At 41.7% G+C, this 21,747-nt stretch overlaps 1 protein-coding gene across 1 annotated transcript in view; it reads left to right on the forward strand.

The window, feature by feature from the left end:
• LOC116407726 overlaps positions 1–21,747 on the forward strand; it is a 173,502-nt gene that overhangs the window by 149,370 nt on the left and 2,385 nt on the right. The window lies entirely within an intron of this gene.

Consider the following 21,747-nt stretch of genomic DNA (forward strand, 5'->3'; position numbering starts at 1 on the left):
ACAGATACAGCCCTAGTAGGGTGACTTCATGTGATTAAATCCCATTAGGCTCAATTGCAGCCATGTTAGTTTTATTTTTACTTTCACTGTGTATTGAAATAGGCCGTAAGCTATCTTACTAGATGGAATAATTGCTGATTGTGTTGCTCCACTGCTTCTTCTAGCTTCAGATTCTGAATTCCTTTGTTGTGTCCTCAGATGATCTTTCCTGTTTTTTTTTACCAAAGAACTGATTCTCCCCATCCAAGAAATAAATATTGCAATAGGTATGACTCATTTCATTAGATACATTAGACCAACAAAAGTATCTAAATATGGACAAGACCAAGCCTAGGAACAACATGTAGTCATTCTGTATCACTGATATAATTATGGGCTAATACAGAATGAAGTTTTACGGAGTTTGGGACAGTTCTTGGTGTACTACACTTTATATATTATGAGAAGTTACACTTGCCTTGTATTCCACAAACTCCATAAGCAAACTGTGGTGTGTGCTCTTAGTTCTATGTTCTAGGAAGCACAATATACATACAGTAAAAGAATAACAGATGTGCTAGGACTGAGCATTGAGGTACTCCCACAGAAGGAAACAAGGGAAAAGATTATGACAGTAGAACAATTGGAAAGTTAGGAGGAAACCAGGACAGTGTGGTGCATCAAATGTCAAGAGAAAGAAGAGAAGAAAGTGGGAGAGGGTGAACAATGGTGTCAAAAGCTTCCACAAGATCAATGAGAAAAATAATAGTTGGCTTTTACAGTTAGCAGGTTGGTGAGTTGTGCTGGAGCAGTTTTAGTGGAATGTTGACCTCCAGTATTTGCAAAAACTTATCTTAAGGTCTAAAGGGTCTGCAAAACAGTCCAACGTCCTGCTGGATTCAGCTAAAAATACATTTAGTTGACAATATACAGTAGCAGTGCATTGTCATCATTTAGACAGTAGAGTAATTGGAAAGTAAGGAGGAACCAGGACAGGGTGGTGTATCAAAGGCCAAGAGATAGAAGAAAAAGGAGTAGGAGAAGGTGTACCATGGTGTCAGAAGCTTCTGAGAGATCAGTGAGAGAAATAATGGTTGGCTTTTACAGTTAGCAGGTGATTGGAGCAGTTTTGGTGGAATGTTGACCTCTAGTATTTTCAAGGACTTATCATTGAGTCTAAAGGGTCTGCAACACTTTGGTATTCAATATAACATCATTTAAAAATAATTAGGATGAAGACACATGGAGTTGGTAGTAGCAGCTATTTGTTGTGGCTACTAAAATAGACAGTGCTGATCATTTACTGATAACTGTCTCTACGTGCGTTTTAGCAAAGGAAATTCTCAGTATTGTCTATGGCAGGGTATTTTCTGGAGTTTAGTAGCCATTAAAAAGTAGCTGCTACTAGTAGTTCTGTGTGTCTTCACCCTAAAGCGTCATAGATTAGTTTTCCTGCTTGCACACAATTTTCAATTTATGGGGGAAAAAATCTTTCCAAAACTGCAATATTTTCTGTATTTAATCGAGACAATTTCGCCTATCCCCTTCATCATATCTATATTCATTGCTTTATACAAAGTTTTAGGCAAAGCAATAAAAATAAAACACTTTTAGTAAGAAAATGAAAGACTTATTAATTCTGCATTCATAGAGATGTGTTTTATGAGTGGGATTTGAATATCTTGAGCACCAAAGAGGTCTGCAATCTCCGACTCCAAAAGAGTTAACGCCGGTCTATCAAAGCACTTGATGTATAATTTGCTGTTAAGTGCACTAAGGTTTGCTATTTCAGGACGGCTAATTTACACAAGGGATGACAGATGTATTCAGAAAAATGATAATACATCCAGTGAGTGGCTTTTCCCCTCATCAGCTCAATGCTTAATATAGCGGCTTATCTTATTGTATAGCAACATGGACATTGATTGAAGATTGATAGCACTGAGAAGGAAAAGAAGAGGTAAAAGTAAAAGCAGAATAAACTTCGAGATGCACTTTATATTCAGTAGAGTAGGAAATGGAAGAATATTTCTGAGAGGGAGATGTGATGGAATAGGAGATGAGAGACTCAAGGACAGGGAGGGAGAGGTAACTAAGAAGCAGTAATAGGCTCTTGCTGTTTCTTGTGTATTTCAGGACCATAAAGTATAAAGCCATTCTTGCATTAGGAGATAAAACAAGATTATATATATTTTATAAGGGTTATATACCCGATGAAGGTCCATGGTCCACACAACCAAACCCCTTTCCCCTACTGAAATGTATTCTGTGCCATGAGTTGTTCAACTCTATGGTTTATTGCAGCAGTTCTTCTTTTTGTCTTGTTTATTATAGAGAACATGAAGGCAGAGGGGGAGACAGCAGCTGCCATCATGTATGACAAACAAGTCCACAGACAGGGAGACAGACAAGGGAGCCTCATAGTCTGAGAAAGGCAGGCTTGCTGATTAAATACAGCATTACATTCTTCCTATACAATATGAATTTCTGTGTCATTAGGGAAAGGCTTGGAGGATAAACCATTCTTTAATAAGACAGGAAAGGAACTGTGTGATTACAAAGAGCCACCTTGCTGCTAAAGATGCATGGAGTCAGAATAAAATGCAAAATGGCTTAGGTAGTTAGGAAACAGCTGCGTTTTACAACAAACCTAGATTGTACCATCATATTTAAAGATTAAGAAACAATACAGGATTCTTGGATTCTTCTGCCCAGTGGAATGGAGCAAGTGGTGTAGTCTGGTTGTGAAAGACTCCGGTTGGGGTGCAAGAGGGCATATAAGAAGCATGCATGATTCTGGTTGGCATGCACATTCAACAGAACATACATGGCAAGACATAGCAGCCAACCCAGCATCGCTATTGTGCTTTTACCCAATGTCCTTCTTTGTCTAAACCCTGTTAGTTATGTTAGTAAGGCAAACATGATAATAAACATATATTCTGTTTCATTAGAGCATGTTTCTTCATTTTCTTGAGATATATATATATAAAAATGAAACAGAAATTAGTAATAGTGGCATATTTTCTTAGTGCAACCTGTGACAATTATGACAGGCATTCTTTTCTGATTTGACAGCTTGTAACAAAGGATTTGAGCAATGGGGAGGGATTGTGTTGGAGGAGGAAGAATAAGGAGTAGGAGTGAGTGAAGAAGAGAGGATCAGAGGAGGTGAATGAAAGGCAGCACAAGATTCGGGGTTGGTGAGAAGATGGGGGTGGATCATGGTTAGGGAAGAGGGGACCCTGTACAATGCAGCAAGGTCAAATCTTCATTCAAAGGGAAAAAGATATGCAATATTCAGACTTTGAGCTACAAATCCCAAGTTGGGCAACTTGTTATGGGGCTGCTTTTCATCATCAGGTCCTGGGTATCTTGTTATGGGGCTATTTTTCCTCATCAGATCCTGGGCAATTTGTTATGGGGCTGCTTTTCCTCATCAGATCCTGGACATCTTGTTATGGGGCTGCTTTTCCTCATCAGATCCTGGACATCTTGTTATGGGGCTGCTTTTCCTCATCAGGTCCTGGGCATCTTGTTATGGGGCTGCTTTTCCTCATCAGATCCTGAGAATCTTGTTATGGGGCTGCTTTTCCTCATCAGATCCTGGGCATCTTGTTATGGGGCTGCTTTTCCTCATCAGGTCCTGGGCATCTTGTTATAGGGCTACTTTTCCTCATCAGATCCTGGGCATCTTGTTATGGGGCTGCTTTTCCTCATCAGATCCTGAGAATCTTGTTATGGGGCTGCTTTTCCTCATCAGATCCTGGGCATCTTGTTATGGGGCTGCTTTTCCTCATCAGGTCCTGGGCATCTTATTATGGGGCTGCTTTTCATCATCAGGTCCTGGGCATCTTGTTATGGGGCTGCTTTTCATCATCAGGTCCTGGGCATCTTGTTATGGGGCTGCTTTTCCTCATCAAGTGCTGGGAATCTTGTTATGGGGCTGCTTTTCATCATCAGGTCCTGGGCATCTTCTTATGGGGCTGCTTTTCATCATCAGATCCTGGGAATCTTGTTATGGGGCTGCTTTTCATCATCAGGTCCAGGGCATCTTGTTATGGGGCTACTTTTCATCATCAGGTCCTGGGCATCTTGTTATGGGGCTACTTTTCATCATCAGGTTCTGGACATCTTGTTAAATTAGAAGGAAAAAAGGAAGGTGCAAAATTCAGGGAACCCCTTTTTTAAAGAACTTGCTTCAGGCTGCTAAATAACTGCAGCTTAGGAGAAAGTCTATATTTCAGCAGGGCAATGATCCCAAACACAGGGCATGAAAGTAAATGTCCTGAAATAGGTCAGTCAAAGGCCTGAGACCTCATTTTAAGCATCGGCGCAACATGTCAAGTGGAAACAGCAAGTCATATTTCCTCTTTGCACCATGGATTGTGCCCAAAGAGATAGCTCTGTGGGCTTCTAGAATGAAGTTCTATGTTTCACAGTGCTGTGTTCAGGGGGTGGCAAATGGGAGCCAAAGGAACGCTCTTAGTTTATTCTTGATTTATAAGCATTATAAGCACATCAAGATTGGGTATGAGGCAAGGGTTCATCCTCTTCAGAAATCACAAGCACAGTATGAAGTTTCAGCTTAGTGTATGTGAAGCCAGTAGGTAGGTGCAGTAGGTACAGAGCCTATTCACAGATGGCTCATGAATATATAAGCCCTATAGTAAGTGCCTATAGTGTGATAACCACCTACCCTAGCTGCAGAATTTATTGGCAAATATTATTTTATAGGGTAATAACACAGTGCACTTGCCTATAGCAATCAGTCAGATACTTTCTGGTTTTAGACTGATCAATGCTAATCAATGATTGGTTGCTAAGGGCAACTGCACTGCTGCATCCCCTATTAGTGAAAAAACCCTAAAAGTGTGTATTCAGTATCAGTATTCAGTGTAGAGCAGGACAGGGGCTGGCTAAAGGTGTGGCGATTTCATATCCTCAGCCTAGTTACATAAATGTTATCTTCTGTTATGTGGTTTGTACATAGCGTTTGACCTACAGCCCCTTTACCTTTCAGGCAGGGTTAAGCAGCCATTCCTGTAAAGACATATTCATTGTGCTACTGCAGGGATAAGCAATGCACATACAACACAAGTGGAAATACATCTGGAACATGACACTTTGTACCGTGAAAAGGGATTTGTTCTGGCCGCGTAATCTGCTCAAGAGCAGGAATATCTTACAAATTTAACAAGTGCCCTGAAAACGCAGAGATAAATGGCATCTGTGATTCCGGAAATACACGGCCATAATCTGGATTTAAATAATCCACCAAGGCCTTCTGGCAACAAAGGAGCTCACACACATCCTGCAAATGGACCCATTTACATTGTGCCAGTATAAAAGCACTCAGCGCCAAACAATTATTCAAACATTTCCTTTCAAGGGGGCATCAAGTGAAGGCTGGCAGCCCAGCACCAGCTCAAATTCCCTCTAGAACAAGCTGAAATATTGCTGATCCCTTTCATGGCAGAAAGTTGAAAGAAACCCATCAGGACAGCAATGCAGCAAAGTCTAGACTGTTTATATGTATATATACAGTATATTTATATACTGTAATGAAAATCTCAACATTTATATGTATTGGGCTCAACATGTATCATTCCTTAGTCCCATTAGCTGTTAAAGCCAATGAAAAACCTTGATCTGGACACTTTTAAGAGGAGATGTAGGCATGTATTAAATCTTTTAGTGCAGTGATCCCCAACCAGTGGCTCATGAGCAACATGTTGTTCCCCAACCCCTTGGATGTTGCTCCCAGAGGCCTCAAAACAGGTAGTTATTTTTGAATTCCTGACTTGGTGGCAAGTTTTGGTTGAATAAAAACAAAATTTACTCCCAAATAAAGCCCCCTGTAAGCTGATAGTGCGCATAGAGGCCCCTAATAGCCAATCTTAGCCCTTATTTGGCTCCTCCATGAACTTTTATGGTGCTTGTGTTGCTCTCCAAGTCTTTTTACATTTGGCTGTGGCTCACAAGTAAGAAAGGTTGGGGATCCCTGTTCTAGTGCCATAGAATGTACATTCATTGGAATCCACATAAAAAATGTCCTGGCTGACATTAAAGGGCTGATGGAAAGAGGTAAAGGGGTTAGGTTGCCATCAAGGAGCAATGATGGTGGAATGAGTGACATTGGGGTTGGGGCTCATGACAACAGTGGGCAGGTTATGAAGTGGTGATTGAATGATTGATATGTCAATGAAGGGGAAGCCTGTCCTGCTTTCCTAATATGGAAAACCGGGCAGGCAGTTTTGACCCGGACAGCCTGGTTTTGCCAGACAGGTGGCAACCCTATGAAGGGGGTTTAGTATGTAAACTGCATTGTACTATGCCCCTGTATCATGGAAAAAATCTACAAGTCACCGTTGCTGCTCTCAGCAAAGATTTGACCCATGTTGCCTTCAGCATTGAAGAGGCCTAGGGGGCAATGTACTCACTTGGGTGCTTTATGTGCGGGGTTGTTCAACTTCAAATTAACTTTTAATATGATGTAGACATTAATATTCTAATGCAATTTGCACTTGGTCTTCATCTTTTATGGTTTTTCAGTTATTTAGCGTTTTGTTCAACAACTTTTCAGTTATTCCAGCGTCTATCTGGTTGCTAGGAAGCAACTGAACCTAGTGACCAGGCAGTGGTCTAAAAAAGAAGAAGAAATATGAATGCAAGATGGTGTGCATAGAAATATAAGGAATAAAAATTACAATCACAATAAAATGGTAGCCTCTCAGAGCAATAGGTGGCTTAGGTGTTGGGGTCCTACAAAGTTGATGGGAATGGGGCTTTCTATAATAGAGAGTCATCACTACTGATCAGTCATCTTATTGTTATTTTCAATATCGCACTGTGGTTAATGGTACTGGAGAACTTGGAAAGCAAAGCAAGCATGAAAAAAGTTCAATGGGGGGCAATAAAGGCTGTGATTGGCTATTTGGTAGCCAAATGTGTACTTGCAGACTACAGGAGGACGCTTGGCGTTTATGCAACCCAAATTTGCCGCCAAGTCAGGAATTCAAAAATAAGCACCTGCTTTGAGGCCACTGGGACCAACATCCAAGGGGTTGGAGAGCAACATGTTGCCTGTGAGCCACTGGTTGGGGATCACTGATTTAACCGCTGGGTGTTCCATCATCCTCAGCCACCTTCTATAAAAGAGACTAGACAATAACTTGTAGTCTTCTCTGTTGGTTGTTTATCTTCTACATCACATCATTCTATCAATATATTTAGCATTTTGGTTTTCTATTCGGCTGAGGTTTTCTCATTCCTGGTAGAGAGTACTAGTGCCCCATGGCTCTATGTGTGCTTGTCTCCCCGCTCGCATCTCTTCCGTATCTCAGCTTTCACATCACAGGGCACCCTGTCTCTCCATCCTTGCTGTCTCTTGCCTGGGGACTGACAGGGCTGACCGAAGGCCTCTGATCATTCCCCGTGCCTCTAGGATCTATATTCGCAGTCACTGACAGCTTTCTGCACCCCCTTCCCTCCCTGCTAAGGCCTGCAATGTGAAGCAGCAGCAGCAGCAAGTAAATCAGCAGCTTTGCTCCTCTATGCCTAATCCACTGGAACATCCTTCAGGGAATTCTTTTCTTTCATTATTTTTCTACTCCAAATGTGATTGACAAAAAGGCTTTCTCGGTGGCAGAACACAGTTATTTTAACTTATCCCCCATTCGTTCGTCTAATTGTTTTCATTTCTCTGCTATTTATAATCTGTCTAATCCTTCCACTTGTCAGTTATAGGACCTAGGTTTATCCAAGCGTTACCATTTAGCTTTCATACTGTTTCTGCTATAATCGCACTCACTTTTGCTGCTGCATATGATACTCATATTTCTGCATTAATCAGAGCCTGTCTGTCTCTCTCTTGTCGTTCCCATATCCCTTTAACTTCTACCCACCTCTCTGCCCCTACTTTTTTGATTACTTTTATTTTCTCCCATTCTTGGGTTTTTTGGTGCTTTTTACTTTTCTGCATGGCTAACCCTGCTTGGTCAGAGTTTCCCTAGAAGCAAAGGGCCATGGCAATGCTCTACAACCCACATGTTACTGGGCTACAACATAAAAATATCTCTATAAAAATATATTGCAAAACCAGCTCATTTGTAAAACCCTACCTCATCTAAATAAACCATTTTCATATACGGTATATATATAGGTACGGAATCCCTTACCCGGAAACCCGTTTTCCAGAAAGCTCTAAATTATGGAAAACCCGTCTCCCATAGACTCCATTTTAATCAAATAATTTAGAATTTTAAAACTGATTTCCTTTTTCTCTGTAATAATAAAACAGAACCTTGTACTTGATCCCAACTAAGATATAATTAATCCTTATTGGATGAAAAACAATCCTATTGGGTTTAATTAATGTTTTATTGATTTTTTAGTAGACTTAAGGTATGGAGATCCAAATTATGGAAAGACCCCTTATCCGGAATACCCTTGGTCCCAAGCATTCTGGATAACAGGTCTTATACCTTTAGTTGTATGTGCCATTGGGTAACCCTAAATAGATCATTTCCATTATTAAGGGCCGACCATAGATAGAATCATACAAGATTTTTTTTCACCTTACAACCCTAATCACAGATACAGAATTATCCTACAGATAGAATCATCCCTACATGTGCCATATTGGTCATAGTTGTACAGCTAAATAGCAACATAGGGCGCATAAACATTTTGAGCGCAGTCACATTTTTTTCCCATAATACAGGGTTATTTCCCACATTTCTGAAGTCATTGCTGATGCAAATGGGTGATTATCTTGATGCAATTGCGCTGAGCCTTTGCTGAGCCTTTGCCTTTACAGTTGCGTTTAATTTGCCAAAATGAATACAACTGTTTTTGTGCTTCATTGCAAAGTGTCCCGCAGTCTGCCTGGTATTATTTCTGGTGTTTGGTATGTGAATAATGTCTGTGCCCAATTCTTAAGGTGCAAGTGTGCTGCGGTCATTGATGCTGATATAAATGAGCCCTATGTGTTTAATTAATGTGGTGGTAATCATATGAAACCAAGACACATATGAAACCATGCACATGGGCTGAGCCACTGGTCCTGGGGGACATGGAACAAGTTTCATTGTGCAGCATCACATATATCTCACTGTTTATCATGTGAAAACTCTATTTATGTCTATGGGAAAAACTGGAATCAAATTAGGAGAATTTAGACGTTTTCTCACTGAGTTGAACCTGGCCCATAGACTTCAATGTGTTGTGAAAAAGTTGCTCCCAAAAAACGCCACTGAGCCATTTTGCAAATTCTTCTGTGAAGCAAAATGAGACAGATTAACCGATCACTAATCCTATGTTAACCCTGGAGGCTTTTGAGGGTTGTGCTACAGAAACATTTGGTATGTAATACTGGTATGAAAAGGTTTGTAACCCCCTTAAACTGCACTGTGTCTGCCACCCTGATATTTTATTATAGGTCAATATCAACAAGCCAATAAACAAAAGATGACATTATATTGTGGATCCTCAGTGGAACAATCAGTTGCATAGCCAATGTGTTTCACCATCACTACAGCTTCTTTAGGGCCATAAAAATAATATATGCCAATCAAGGGATTCCTTAGATACCTAACCATAGCTCAATCTGTGCCCTACTGTGGCATTAACCCACTCTTCTTTCTGGGTGCAACAAAATCTTGAGTTAATAGAACAAATGGGATCTTGGAGCACTGCATACCACATACTTCAGTTTAATTTAAAAAAAGGGGGACAATGTAGTCAACTCATCAATTTCCGTCTAGTCACTCCTAGCCATGTGTTAAGTTAAATGCCCTATCTCGGGTAAATAGGCACCATGCCCTCCCACATATCTTGGTGCTTAGACAATAGACCAGCAAGAGAAATCCAAAAATATTTCCTCATACACAAAGGAAAAACAATACAAACTTTTCCCCCTAAGCAAATATGAACCAAAGGAAAATGTGCACATTGTAGCATTCTATTCATCCAGCAGCCCAAGGAGACAGGCCAATGCTGGCATACTAACAAAGGACTCCAAGGCATTAGCACTCAAAGTTGCAGGATGGACCCGCATCTCTTTCTATCTGGCTAATAGCAAAGATGTTTTGATGCATCAATCACTTTGACTTCAAAGTCTCCATTTAATGTTGTGATTTTCTACAATGTCCACGGCTAAGGGAAATGAAAATCGCACTTTGGAAACTGCTGTAAGGAGCCTATGCCAAGCCTCATTCATCATCCATACATACCAGCGCTTTGTCTTATCCCACGGCCAGATATACTCGCCGCAGTGATTCCCAGACATGCTATCCCTAATAAGCAGCTCTTTTGGACACGGGAAGCCAACAGCACACGGATGACTTTCCCTTAACATTCCGGCAGCTATGTGCATCCCATCTGTGCTGTGTCCGTCACATTCTAACAATTAGGGAAACTGCTAATGAACAAAGAGGATTCTTTTAGAGCAAAGTGTTGCCCTGCAATTCTCTAGTATTTGGCTGCACGTGTTACATTATAATGTAATAATGCAGTGGAGCTGGGTGCTTTTTTCTGTTTTTAATCATAACAGAGCAAATGGCTTGTCATTTTGTCGCTGTATCGAATATCTGAGCGGCTGGTATTGAGGCTGAACCCACAAAGGCAATGACAAACATAGCTAGGAGTAAAAGATATTGAATTTCTTTTTTTTCTTTACCATTTGAGAGTAAATAAAGGGTATGATAGATTATTGCTCATTCAATGTAGAATCTTGTGGTGAAAAGAACAGTTGGCAGAATTAGTAAACGTATAGGGGCCAGTTTATTTTCTATTGGAAACTAAACCTAGCTATAAGGGAAACTCCAGCCTCCGAACCAAAATTTGTCCAAGAAACCCCTAATGTACCTATCACTGTAATCTGTTTCTTTAAAAAGTATGAAAACATACCATTTTTATATGCTGAAATAATTATTATTATTAACATTTATTTATAAAGCGCCAACATATTCCGCAGCGCTATACAATAAGTGGGTTACATACATTGGACATACAGAGTAACATATGAAGCAACCAATAACCTATACAAGAGGTGAAGAGTAGAGATGTAGCGAACTGTTCGCCGGAGAACTAATTCGCACGAAAATCGGGTGTTCGCAAGTTCGCAAGTTCACGAACTTTTAGCAATGTTCGCAATTTTGGGTTCGCCTTAGCTGGAGCCAAATTTTGACCTCTCACCCCAGAGCCAGCAGATACATGGCAGCCAATCAGGCAGCTCTCCCTCCTGGACCACCCCCGGACCACTGCCTTCCATATATAAACCGAAGCCCAGCAGCCATTTTATATTCTGCCTGTGTGTGCTTGTTGAGTTAGCATAGGGAGAGAGCTGTGCAGGGGTTTGAGGGGCAGTTTAGGTAGCTTTGCTGACTAGTAATCTACTTTCTACTGCTCTGTATGTAGCTGCTGGGGACAGCTGTCCTGCTGATCTCATCTGCTGTAACCCAATAGTCCTTGTAAAAGCAGTTTATTACACAAGTTTAGAAATGTAGTGTGATTTCTACCCTTTACAGCACAAAATGCAACGCTGTGTCAGCAAGGTATTTTTCAGAGAAATTTTGCCCTTGATCCCCCTCCTGCATGCCACTGTCCAGGTCGTGGCACCCTTTAAACAACTTTAAAATCAGTTTTCTGGCCAGAAATGGCTTTTCTAGGTTTTAAAGTTCGCCTTCTCATTGAAGTCTATGGGGTTCGCAAAGTTCGCAAAAGTTCGCACTTTTTGGCAGAAGTTCGCGAACGGGTTCGCAAACTTTTTTGTGAGGTTCGCTACATCTCTAGTGAAGAGGGCCCTGCCCAAAAGAGCTTACAATCTACAAGGAGAAAGGGTTGAGACACAAGGTGTGGGAATGGGCATGACCAGAGTTGTGAGAGGTGGGGCACAGGGTGTTGCTAAACTAGATTAGGGTAAGCTTCTCTAAATAAATGCGTTTTTAGAGATCTCTTGAAGGCAGAGAGATTGGGATAAAGTCTGACAGTTTGTGGGAGCGAGTTCCAGAGAAGGGGGGCAGCCCTTGCAAAGTCTTGAATGCGAGCGTGTGAGGAGGGAATGAGAGAGGAGTTGAGGAGCAGGTCAGTAGAGGAGCGTAACAAGCGGGTTGGATGGTACCTAGAGATAAGTTCAGAGATGTAGGGTGGGGCAGAGTTATGAACTGCTTTAAATGTGAGAGTCATTAGTTTGAATTTTATCCTGGATGGTAGGGGAAGCCAGTGCAGGGATTGGCAGAGTGGCACGGCAGGGGAGGAGTGGTTGGAGAGGTGTATGAGCCTGGCAGCAGTATTCATTATGGACTGGAGAGGGGACAGTCTTTGGAGGGGAAGGCCAATTAGTAGGGAGTTACAGTAGTCCAGGCGAGATATTATAAGAGAGTGAATACGAATTTTGGCAGCATCATGGGTGATAAATGATCGTATTTTGGAGATATTTCTTAGGTGAAAGTGACATGATTTGATAAGTGACTGGATATGAGAAGTGAAGGACAGGGCAGAAACAAGGATAACCCCAAGGCACCGGGCCTGGGAAGATGGGGTGATGGTAGAATTGTTAACCTGTATAGATACCTCGGGAACAATGTGGGTGTTGGATGGGGGAAAGAGAACCAGTTCAGTTTTAGAGAGGTTTAGTTTAAGGGAACGTTGGGACATCCAAGTGGAGATAGCGGACAGGCAGGGAGAGACGTGAGTTAGAACCTCTGGGTTGAAATCAGGAGAGGAAAGATAGATCTGAGTATCGTCAGCATAGAGGTGGTACTGAAAGCCAAAAGAAATCCAACTGCACATCAATTCTTCTCTTTCTGCATCATTTGAAATCCTGGCAAGGGAGGAGGGACTTTCCTAACTATCCTGAGTATCTTGGGCACATACTGCATATTTAGATGTCACAGATCCCCTTTAAGAATCTCACCATGAAGTTTCTGGGCTAAACATCCCATCATGCTTAAACTCTAATTTATTGGTGTATGCTGGGAGTTGTAGTCCTGCTGAAGCAACACCGCTACTAAAAGTTTCTGTACCCTTTACAAAACAGAATCAGAGGTGCCAAGTCTACCGGACACCAAGCATGAACTGATGCTGAGGTTCTATAGACAACTATGGACAAGTGCATTGTCATTCATTTTTAATGAGTGATTTTTTTCGCCAGGTTTGGATTCACTTTGAAATTCTACATTTTGCCCTTGGCGAATTTTTGTGTCAAGTTAAGTCGCAGCCGCATCAAAAAAAGTTGCAGCTGTGTACAGAAAAGTTGCAGTTGTGTCAAAAAAAAGTCACACGTAAAAAAAAGTCACACAGTGGCCACATTTCATGAATTTTTCACAGTTTCGCCAATTTTTCAGCAGTTTCCCGAATTTTTCGGTGAAGCGAAATGGGACAGATTCGCTCATCACTATTCATCTCTAAGGCAATATCAACAAAAACCATTACATTAAACTGCAGATTCTGTCAAATGTTAGAGGGGCTGCTGTAAGATGCTATAGATAGTGATGAGCGAATCTGTCCCGTTTCGATTCGCTGAAAAATTTGCGTAACAGCAAAACTGTTGTACGTCAAAAAAATTTGTCGCCCGTGGCTATTCTTTCATCACGTGGCAATTCTTTCGTCGCCTGCGGCTATTCTTTCATCGCGTGGCTATTCTTTGGTCGCCCGCGGCTATTCTTTCATCGCGTGGCTATTCTTTGGTCGCCCGTGGCTATTCTTTCATCACGTGGCTATTCTTTTGTCGCCCGTGGCTATTCTTTCGTCGCCCGTGGCTATTCTTTGGTCGCCCGCGGCTATTCTTTCATTGCGTGGCTATTCTTTGGTCGCCCGTGGCTATTCTTTCATCGCGCGGCTATTCTTTCGTCGGCCACGGCTATTATTTCATCGTGCGGCTATTCTTTCGTCGCCCACGGCTATTCTTTCATCGCGTGACTATTCTTTCGCCGCCCGCAGCTATTCTTTCATCGTGTGGCTATTCTTTCGTCGCCCGTGGCTATTCTTTCGTCGCCCGCGGCTATTCTTTCATCATGCGGCTATTCTTTCGTCGCCCACGGCTATTATTTCATCATGCGGCTATTCTTTCTCCGCCCACGGCTATTCTTTAGTCACCCGTGGTTATTCTTTCGTCACCTGCGGCTATTCTTTATTCACGTGGCTATTCTTTCATCACCCCTGGGTATTCTTTCGTCGCCCGTGGCTATTTTGTCGGCCGGCGAATTTTTCCGCGGCGAATTGTTTCGCGAAACAATCCGCCAATGCCGAAACACGGAAATTCGCTGCGAATCCATGCCTGCCAAAACATTTCACTAGCTATAGACAGTCACTATTTATTGGGTCTATAGGGAAATGTTTTGGGCAAGTGGCCTTGAATTAACAGGACCAATTTTGAATCTCAGATCAGACCTGTTAGATCAGGGGTGGGCAAACTTTTTGGCTCACGGGCCACATTTACTTACCCCCAGGCCGGACCGGGCCAGGGCGGGCAGGGCCAGGCCAGCGTTACGCCCCCTTCGTCTCTTTAATTCCGGCCCGCCAATGACACCAAGTCTCGCGTGATGAGACTTGGCGTCATCGGCGGGCTGGATTAAAAAGGCCAAGGGGCCGGATGTGGCCCACGGGCCGTAGTTTGCCCACCCCTGTGTTAGATGTACACCCACCTCCAGCCCATGCCTCCAGCATCTGAAGGCAAATTCAGGTGAACCCTTGGATCCCTCGACTGTAGCTCAAGAATTTATGTAGCAGGAGTCTGGGCCCCCAATGAGGGTAACCAGGAAAGGTTATGGGGGGCACAGAAGGTGTACTCATATCTCCTGCTCTACACTTCAAATTGCAAAACAAATCTAGGAAATAGGAATAATCATCAGTTTAGGAAGTAAGGAACGGCTATTGACCAATGTGACAGGAATTCCAGAGACAAAAGTCATTTGTTATTTCTGTTTTCCATATTAGCCGCTTGTGTTTTACTCTTTCTGTCCCTTTAATATGGCATTTTCTGTATAAGTTAAACTGCTGTCGGTGTTACAGAATCATGAATATTGTAGCTACATATTTATTTTTCGGCACAGAACTGCATGAAAGTGCCCTATTACCGAGTTCCTTTGACTGATCACAGTTCTATGCATGTGTGAGATCTCGCTCAGGGTAAAAATGTGCATAAGCCAAAAATCCGCGTTGCCGGCAATAAACCACTTTCCCGAGTAAACAGCTCTATTTCAAATGAACGGAGTTGCCCATCGTTCGGAATGGAAAGCCTGTAAGTCAGTGTTGACGGCCGACAGAAATTGGTTTTGCTCTTGCTGTCAAAGTATAATTGAAGAGAGAACGGGACTGTGAAATTTGAAAATGTTATATAAATCTGAAATTTTAAGATGTATTTTTCTGAGAAGCTTAAGTTGTTATTAAATATTCATATTCCTCTAAAGGGCACTAAAAGAAGCATAAAGGGAATATAAACCTATGATAAAATTCTCTCTGTGCACTTCCCCAACTTAATACATGCACGTCAATGCTCCAATGAGAATTCAGCCTGCAAGTGTTAAATCAAATACCATGCTGTTAGCGCAGGGAGATTACTGGGCAGTTTGGGTTTGCTGATATTATACTGAAATCAGAATAAGAGATCATTTGCCAGTGCTGTGGTTGAATCTATTTGGGCCTATGCATGGACTTCTTGTGCCCATTAAGGGATCAAAATCTTGAACTGATAGAATGAATGGGTTTCAGATAGGACTGCAGCATACTTCAGACAATTTAAAGGAGAAAGAAAGGTAAAAACTAAGTAAGCTTTATCAGAAACATTAATAAATGTAAATACAGCCATAAGCACTTACAGAAACGCTGCACTGACTTCTCTGAAAAAAGATTAGTTGTGTCTGTAATTCCTGTGCCAGAGACATGCAGCTTTCTGCTCTTTCGTGCTCCCCCCTCCCTCAAGAATGCTAAGAACTCACTCCCCCCCCTTAGGAATGTGGATCTCAGCCAATCAGCAGGAAGCTGACTCATAGGGGCACATTTACTTATCCATGACCATTATCCGACCGTTCGCTTGATCGGTCCAATAGTATTTTCTGCGACTTTTTCGACGCTTGCGCGACTTTTCCGTTTGGTTTTGCTGCTGTTTACAATCGTTTGGTACTAAAATTTCGTGACTTTTGGATCGCCAATACGATATTATCGGGACTAATACGATTTTTTCGGAAGCATTTTCACGATATTTGCAATCTTCAGAAGTTTTCGTTTCCAATCTGAATTTTTCCCTTTCGGGATTCAAACTCGTGTTTTGATAAATCTGCCCCATAGTCTAACTAACTGAGCATGTACACTGGTCTTGCTTTTGGTGCAGGAGTGAGGCATTATGGGAACTTTCTTTATACAGCTCAGTGTGTTTTCTTCCTGTTTGGCTTCTGATCATCTGAACAGGTGAAATATGGGGAGACTTAAGGGCACTATTGAGAGAACTGAAGGTATGCCTGCAGCTTGGGATTAACTCTTTGCCACAATCACTCCTTTACACTCTTGTGTATTTATTTAAGGGCTACCTGTCAGCACAAGGTCAGTTATCTTGCTGTTATTGAGCTTAAGTGAGTACTGCACAGTTGTACCACAACTAAAACAATGTAATGTTAAGCATCCTGCTGTTGGTGCTTTATAAATATGCATTTATAATGAAGAGTATTCTAACTATGACCCTATTTCTCCTATAGACTTAGACCACCCCCCCCCCCTTTCTTTGAGCTCCCCTACAAAGAACAGGCTGATAGTATGGTAGTATGGGAACATGTTTTATATAGTCAATACAGTGGTGTATAGGTGCAAATCTAACAACCTTAACAACCTGGAAAGTCTTGCTGCCACAGAACATGTACCCCTACATTGAATTCCAACCCTCACTTCATGACCGCTCTGCCTACATCATCCTGATGCCTAAAATATATAGTTCAAGTGCACTTTATTGTCCCTTACCAAACTTGTGGTGTTAAATTGTCAAAGCCTATCCTTTACTTCAAACAAAGCCTGAAAACCTTAGGGGCCCTAGTATCCCGACACCACACTTGGTACCCTAGCAGTTTCCTTTGAAAAGAAAAAAAAGTTACGTTTTCCATTTCAGAGTCATTAATTTGGTCAACAACCAGGGTGATTGAGATGTCTATCACAAACCTCTATTGCATTGAAATGTTGACCCCAGTCAACCCAAGACAAACGGAGCTACTAGTAGCAGCTATTTGTTGTGGCTACTGAAATAGACAATGCTGATCATTTACTGATAATTGTCTCTATGTGTGTTTTAGCAGAGGCAATTCTCAGTATTGTCTATGGCAGGGAATTTTCTGGAGTTTAGTAGCCGGGAAAAGGTTGATACTACTAGTAGCTCAGTGTGTCTTTACCCCTAAAGAATTGAAAATAACAAGGATAATTCAATACACTAGACAATAAAATGACCACCCATCATGGCAAATGCTGTCCAACAACAGACCAGAAAGTGTGTCCCATGTAATCAACTGCAGACATAGATACCCATAAGCCGTAGCTAAAGCCATCAGTCTTAGACTTCCACTTAAAGAGAGAATGAAGAGCAGAGCAATGTCCAACCTGCTGTTCTCCAGCTACAACTAAAGCTGGCCATACACGTGGCGATCCGATCCGCCACACACCATTCAGGGCTGAATCGGCAGGTAAGGAGGTAGAAACAATAGGATTTCTACCTCCTTCTGCCGATTCAGCTCTGAAGGGAGAATTTTGGTCAGGCGCCTTCTATGGCGCCCGATCAAAATTTTCTAACCTGGCCGATCGACGAGCCGACCGATTTCAGCAGCTTCCTGCGACATCGGTCGGCTCGCTGACATACCATACACGCACCGATTATCGTACGAAACGAGGTTTCGTACGATAATATCGGTACGTGTATGGCCACCTTAAAGGGCCCCAGGTAGTACATGTCTATTTTATGAAGATCCCTCAAAGTTGAACAATCTAATCTTTCTAGAATATATTTCCTTCTTCTTTCCTTTTTGTCAATTGTTAAGAATTATTTGCATTTTTCGGGGGAATATTCCTTTCTGCTTGATCTGTGTATGTTAAGTTTCTAGAAAATTGAAAATATGAACACTTAGGGGCCCATTTACTTACTCATGAACGGGCCGAATGCGTCCGATTGCGTTTTTTTCGTAATGATCTGTATTTTGCGATTTTTTCGGAAAATTATCGCGACTTTTGCGTTACCAATACGATTTTTGCGGAAAAACGCAAGTTTTTCGTAGCCATTCCGAAAGTTGCGATTTTTTCGTAGCGTTAAAACTTGCGCAAAAAGTTGCATTTTTTTCGTAGTGTTAAAACTTGCGCAAAACGTTGCGCCTTTTAAGTTTTAACGCTACGAAAAAAGCGCAACTTTTCGCGCAAGTTTTAACGCTATGAAAAAATCGCAACTTTCGGAATGGCTACGAAAAACTCGCGTGTTTTCGTGCAAATCGTATTGGTAACGAAAAAGTCGCGATAATTTCCGAAAAGTCGTAAAGGCGCCGAAAAAATCTCAAAAAATACGAAAAAAAGTCGCAAAATGTTCGTTTTCCAATCAGAATTTTTCCAATTCGGATTCGAATTCGTGGGTTAGTAATCAGCCCCTAAGCGTTACTGCTCACATGGCACGATGCGTCAATCCCCAATAGCCCACCGCCTGGCTTTTTGTAATATAACAGAAAAAGAGGAGAGCACCTTCACGCAGATGAACTGCTTCAGCCTTTATTCAAACTACAGCACACAACATGTTTCGGGCTGTATCACGCCCTTTCTCAAGTGTGTAGTGTGTAGAAATGTTAAGTGTTTACATATTTCTTGCTGAGTGCACCTCCCCGGCACATAAATTGAACATTTTATAAACTGGAGGCTGCTGGGGAGAAGAATCAGACCATTTCCCCGAAGGCATGACTTTACTATGAGAATTATAGTGGCTTACATATAACCCAGACAACTGCCGCACCAAACAGTTTAAGGGTTTTGTAAATCCGTCCTTAGATTGGGTAGAAAACCGCTCAGAGGGGGCTGCAAATTAAAATAATTTGAAAAGTAAAACCAAAGAGATTTTAATCCGACATAAATAAGACTGATTAAGCTGCTGGGGTGAACAAGCTCTTAAGGTATTAACAAGAGATTAAAACACTCCTTATGCCTGTAATAACAGCCAGTTTTTTTGCGTTTTGTTGTTTTTGTATTTAATAAAGAGCAATTTCTTTTTAGAGGAAAAAACACAACAAAAAAAAGATAACACTATCTACAGCTATTTAATCTATAGACTGGGCAAAGGCTGCCATGCTGCCCATTATCTAATGCTACAATATCCATAGACTGCTAGATGGGGTTAAGCAAAATGTCAGCGTTGTTCTCGGGGTGAGTCAAACCATGGGTAACTGCGCTGGGCCCCCAGATAGCGTGGGCTTGCAACCAGCGTAGCAGCTCCTACTGTATAATGTGTGTGGAATAGACTGCGGAAAGGCAAGTATAGTATGGCAACATGGTGATATTAGGGCATCATGGTGCTGGCAGTACTTTATACAGCATGTGCAGCGGGTTCCCACTAGGATACAAGGGCCCTCACTCTGGGCACCCATTCTATTTTTAGTAGGAAATTTTTTTTTTTCTCTTCCTAGAAATTTTAGTGCAGCCTCCTGACATTATGGTGCACCATCATTCCCTGCCTCTAGTGATGAGCGAATCTGTCCCATTTTGCTTCACCATAAAATTCGCGAAATGCATTTGTCGCACAATTTTTTTTTTGTCGCCTGCGTCTAATTTTTTGTCGCCTTTTTTTTTTATGTGACGTGCCCAATTTGACGCGACTGCACCTAATTTGACACGACCACGCCCCTTTTTGACACACCCACGCCCAATTTGGCGCGCAACAAAGAACAACAAATTTTTCCACTGCGAATTTTCGCAGAAGTTTCGCAAAACAATTCTCCGATGGCAAAAAATGAAAATTCGCTGCGAATCCATGCCTGGCGAAAAAATTCAGATTTAGAAGATGGGTCAATAACCAGGGGCACTTGAACTATTTTTTTACAAAGGGGCCTTACTCTGTATCTGTTCCAGCCCTGGGCCCCTCTGTACACAAGGCATAAAGTACAATCCCATAGACTGCTGGGCATTTAGGTGTGTTCCTATGGCATAGATATGGATTGTGATTGTGCTTTATGGTATAAACTACAAAGACTGCTGGAGATTTAGGTTTGTTCCTATGACATATATATGGATTGTGATTGTGCTTTATGGTATAAAGTACAACTACATAGACTGCTGGACATTAAGGTGTGTTCCTATGGTATAATGCATTGCCTGCAACACCTGTAATACCTTTTTAAGTCAGAAGCTCTATTTATATGCTTGTTATTAAGGGTTGCATGTCAGAGGGAATTTGTCAGTCTATACGCCCTCAGATATTAACCACTTATGATATCAACTCAGAATAAAACAGACATTAATGGATTGTTCTGTAAGGTATAGTTTTCTCTTTAGTCTAAAAAAACTAGGACTACTTCTTTCTTAAATATGTATGGATTCAAGACTGTGTCCATCCCACAGTTTCTTGCATCAATACACGTCCCTCAAAAATGCTGCTTGCATCCTCTGCCTCGGGTGGCAGTTGTTGCTTCAGGTCTCAGGGGCACAAGGGAACCTCCAAATTAACACCTGCCCTGTGGAGGTTTTATTTCAACCAACTTGCAGGTAATAAATTGCAAACTAATATTGTTGTTGCTACAACATGCCCATCATATACTCTTGTAAACTGGGGGCAAGCTGTGCTTCTTTAGGTCTGAGTATTTTCTTTTTTAATCAATGATGGGGAATGGTGCACAGTGCAAAAAACAGGAGCAAACTGCCAAACTGTAGCCTTTCCTTGTGTGCCAGACCTGCTCTTGAATAAATACAGTGCTGCCAGTGTTGTGTTCATGAGGGGCAGGTAATCTTACCTGCTATCCCCCAACCTGCGAGCCATTCAGAGGTGCAAGTTAGGGAACACGGTAAATTCAGGTTGCAAAGGAGCCCTAAGAGGGATGCATTGTGCACTCAAGTCCTGTGTTCTGCATCCTACACTGGATTTTCTTGCATCTGGGGAATTGTTAAATGATCCCCCTGGTCTCAGAAATCATTCATGAGTGCTTTCACCAGTGAAACCTTCAGTTGTATTAAAACAGATTAAATAGAGAGGGAGTGTTAGATAATCAATACAAGATTCCAGGCAGGGAAATTTGATAACTGATTTGTTCCTTCATTTTCTTGAACGAGAGAGTCTCTAATGGGGTTTAGCCTTGTGTGCATTATTATGACATTAGTTGTATAAAACTTCCCTGTAGCAAGGGGTTGTTTCATTAATTTATTATACTTTGATAGAGGGGAAAGGAAGTATTGTATATCTTGTTATGTACGCGGATCATTACCTCTGTGTGTGTTTGCATGCAGTATACGTTTTGGACAGTAACGGCAACAGCACCATTTATTTACAATTCAGCAGCCACTTTCTTTTCATGCAGAGAGAAATACTGTACAGAGATTTATCCTGGGCACAATAATCTAGGCAACTCATACTCAACATTTTAAAGCTTTCGAGGGAAAATAAATCAAAGATAATCCCCACTACAGTATAACAAGGCATATTTTCCCTCTGTGAAATTCATTGCCGTATATACTATTCTTGAGCTGTCTAAAGAGCAGGCTAGCCAGGTGCAGGTCACAAGATGGTTGTTTTGATCAAACTGTCTGCGTTTGTGGGCTTACCAGGCAATCATT

This window comes from Xenopus tropicalis, chromosome 9, assembly GCF_000004195.4.
Source record: "Xenopus tropicalis strain Nigerian chromosome 9, UCB_Xtro_10.0, whole genome shotgun sequence".
Lineage (NCBI taxonomy): Eukaryota > Metazoa > Chordata > Amphibia > Anura > Pipidae > Xenopus > Xenopus tropicalis.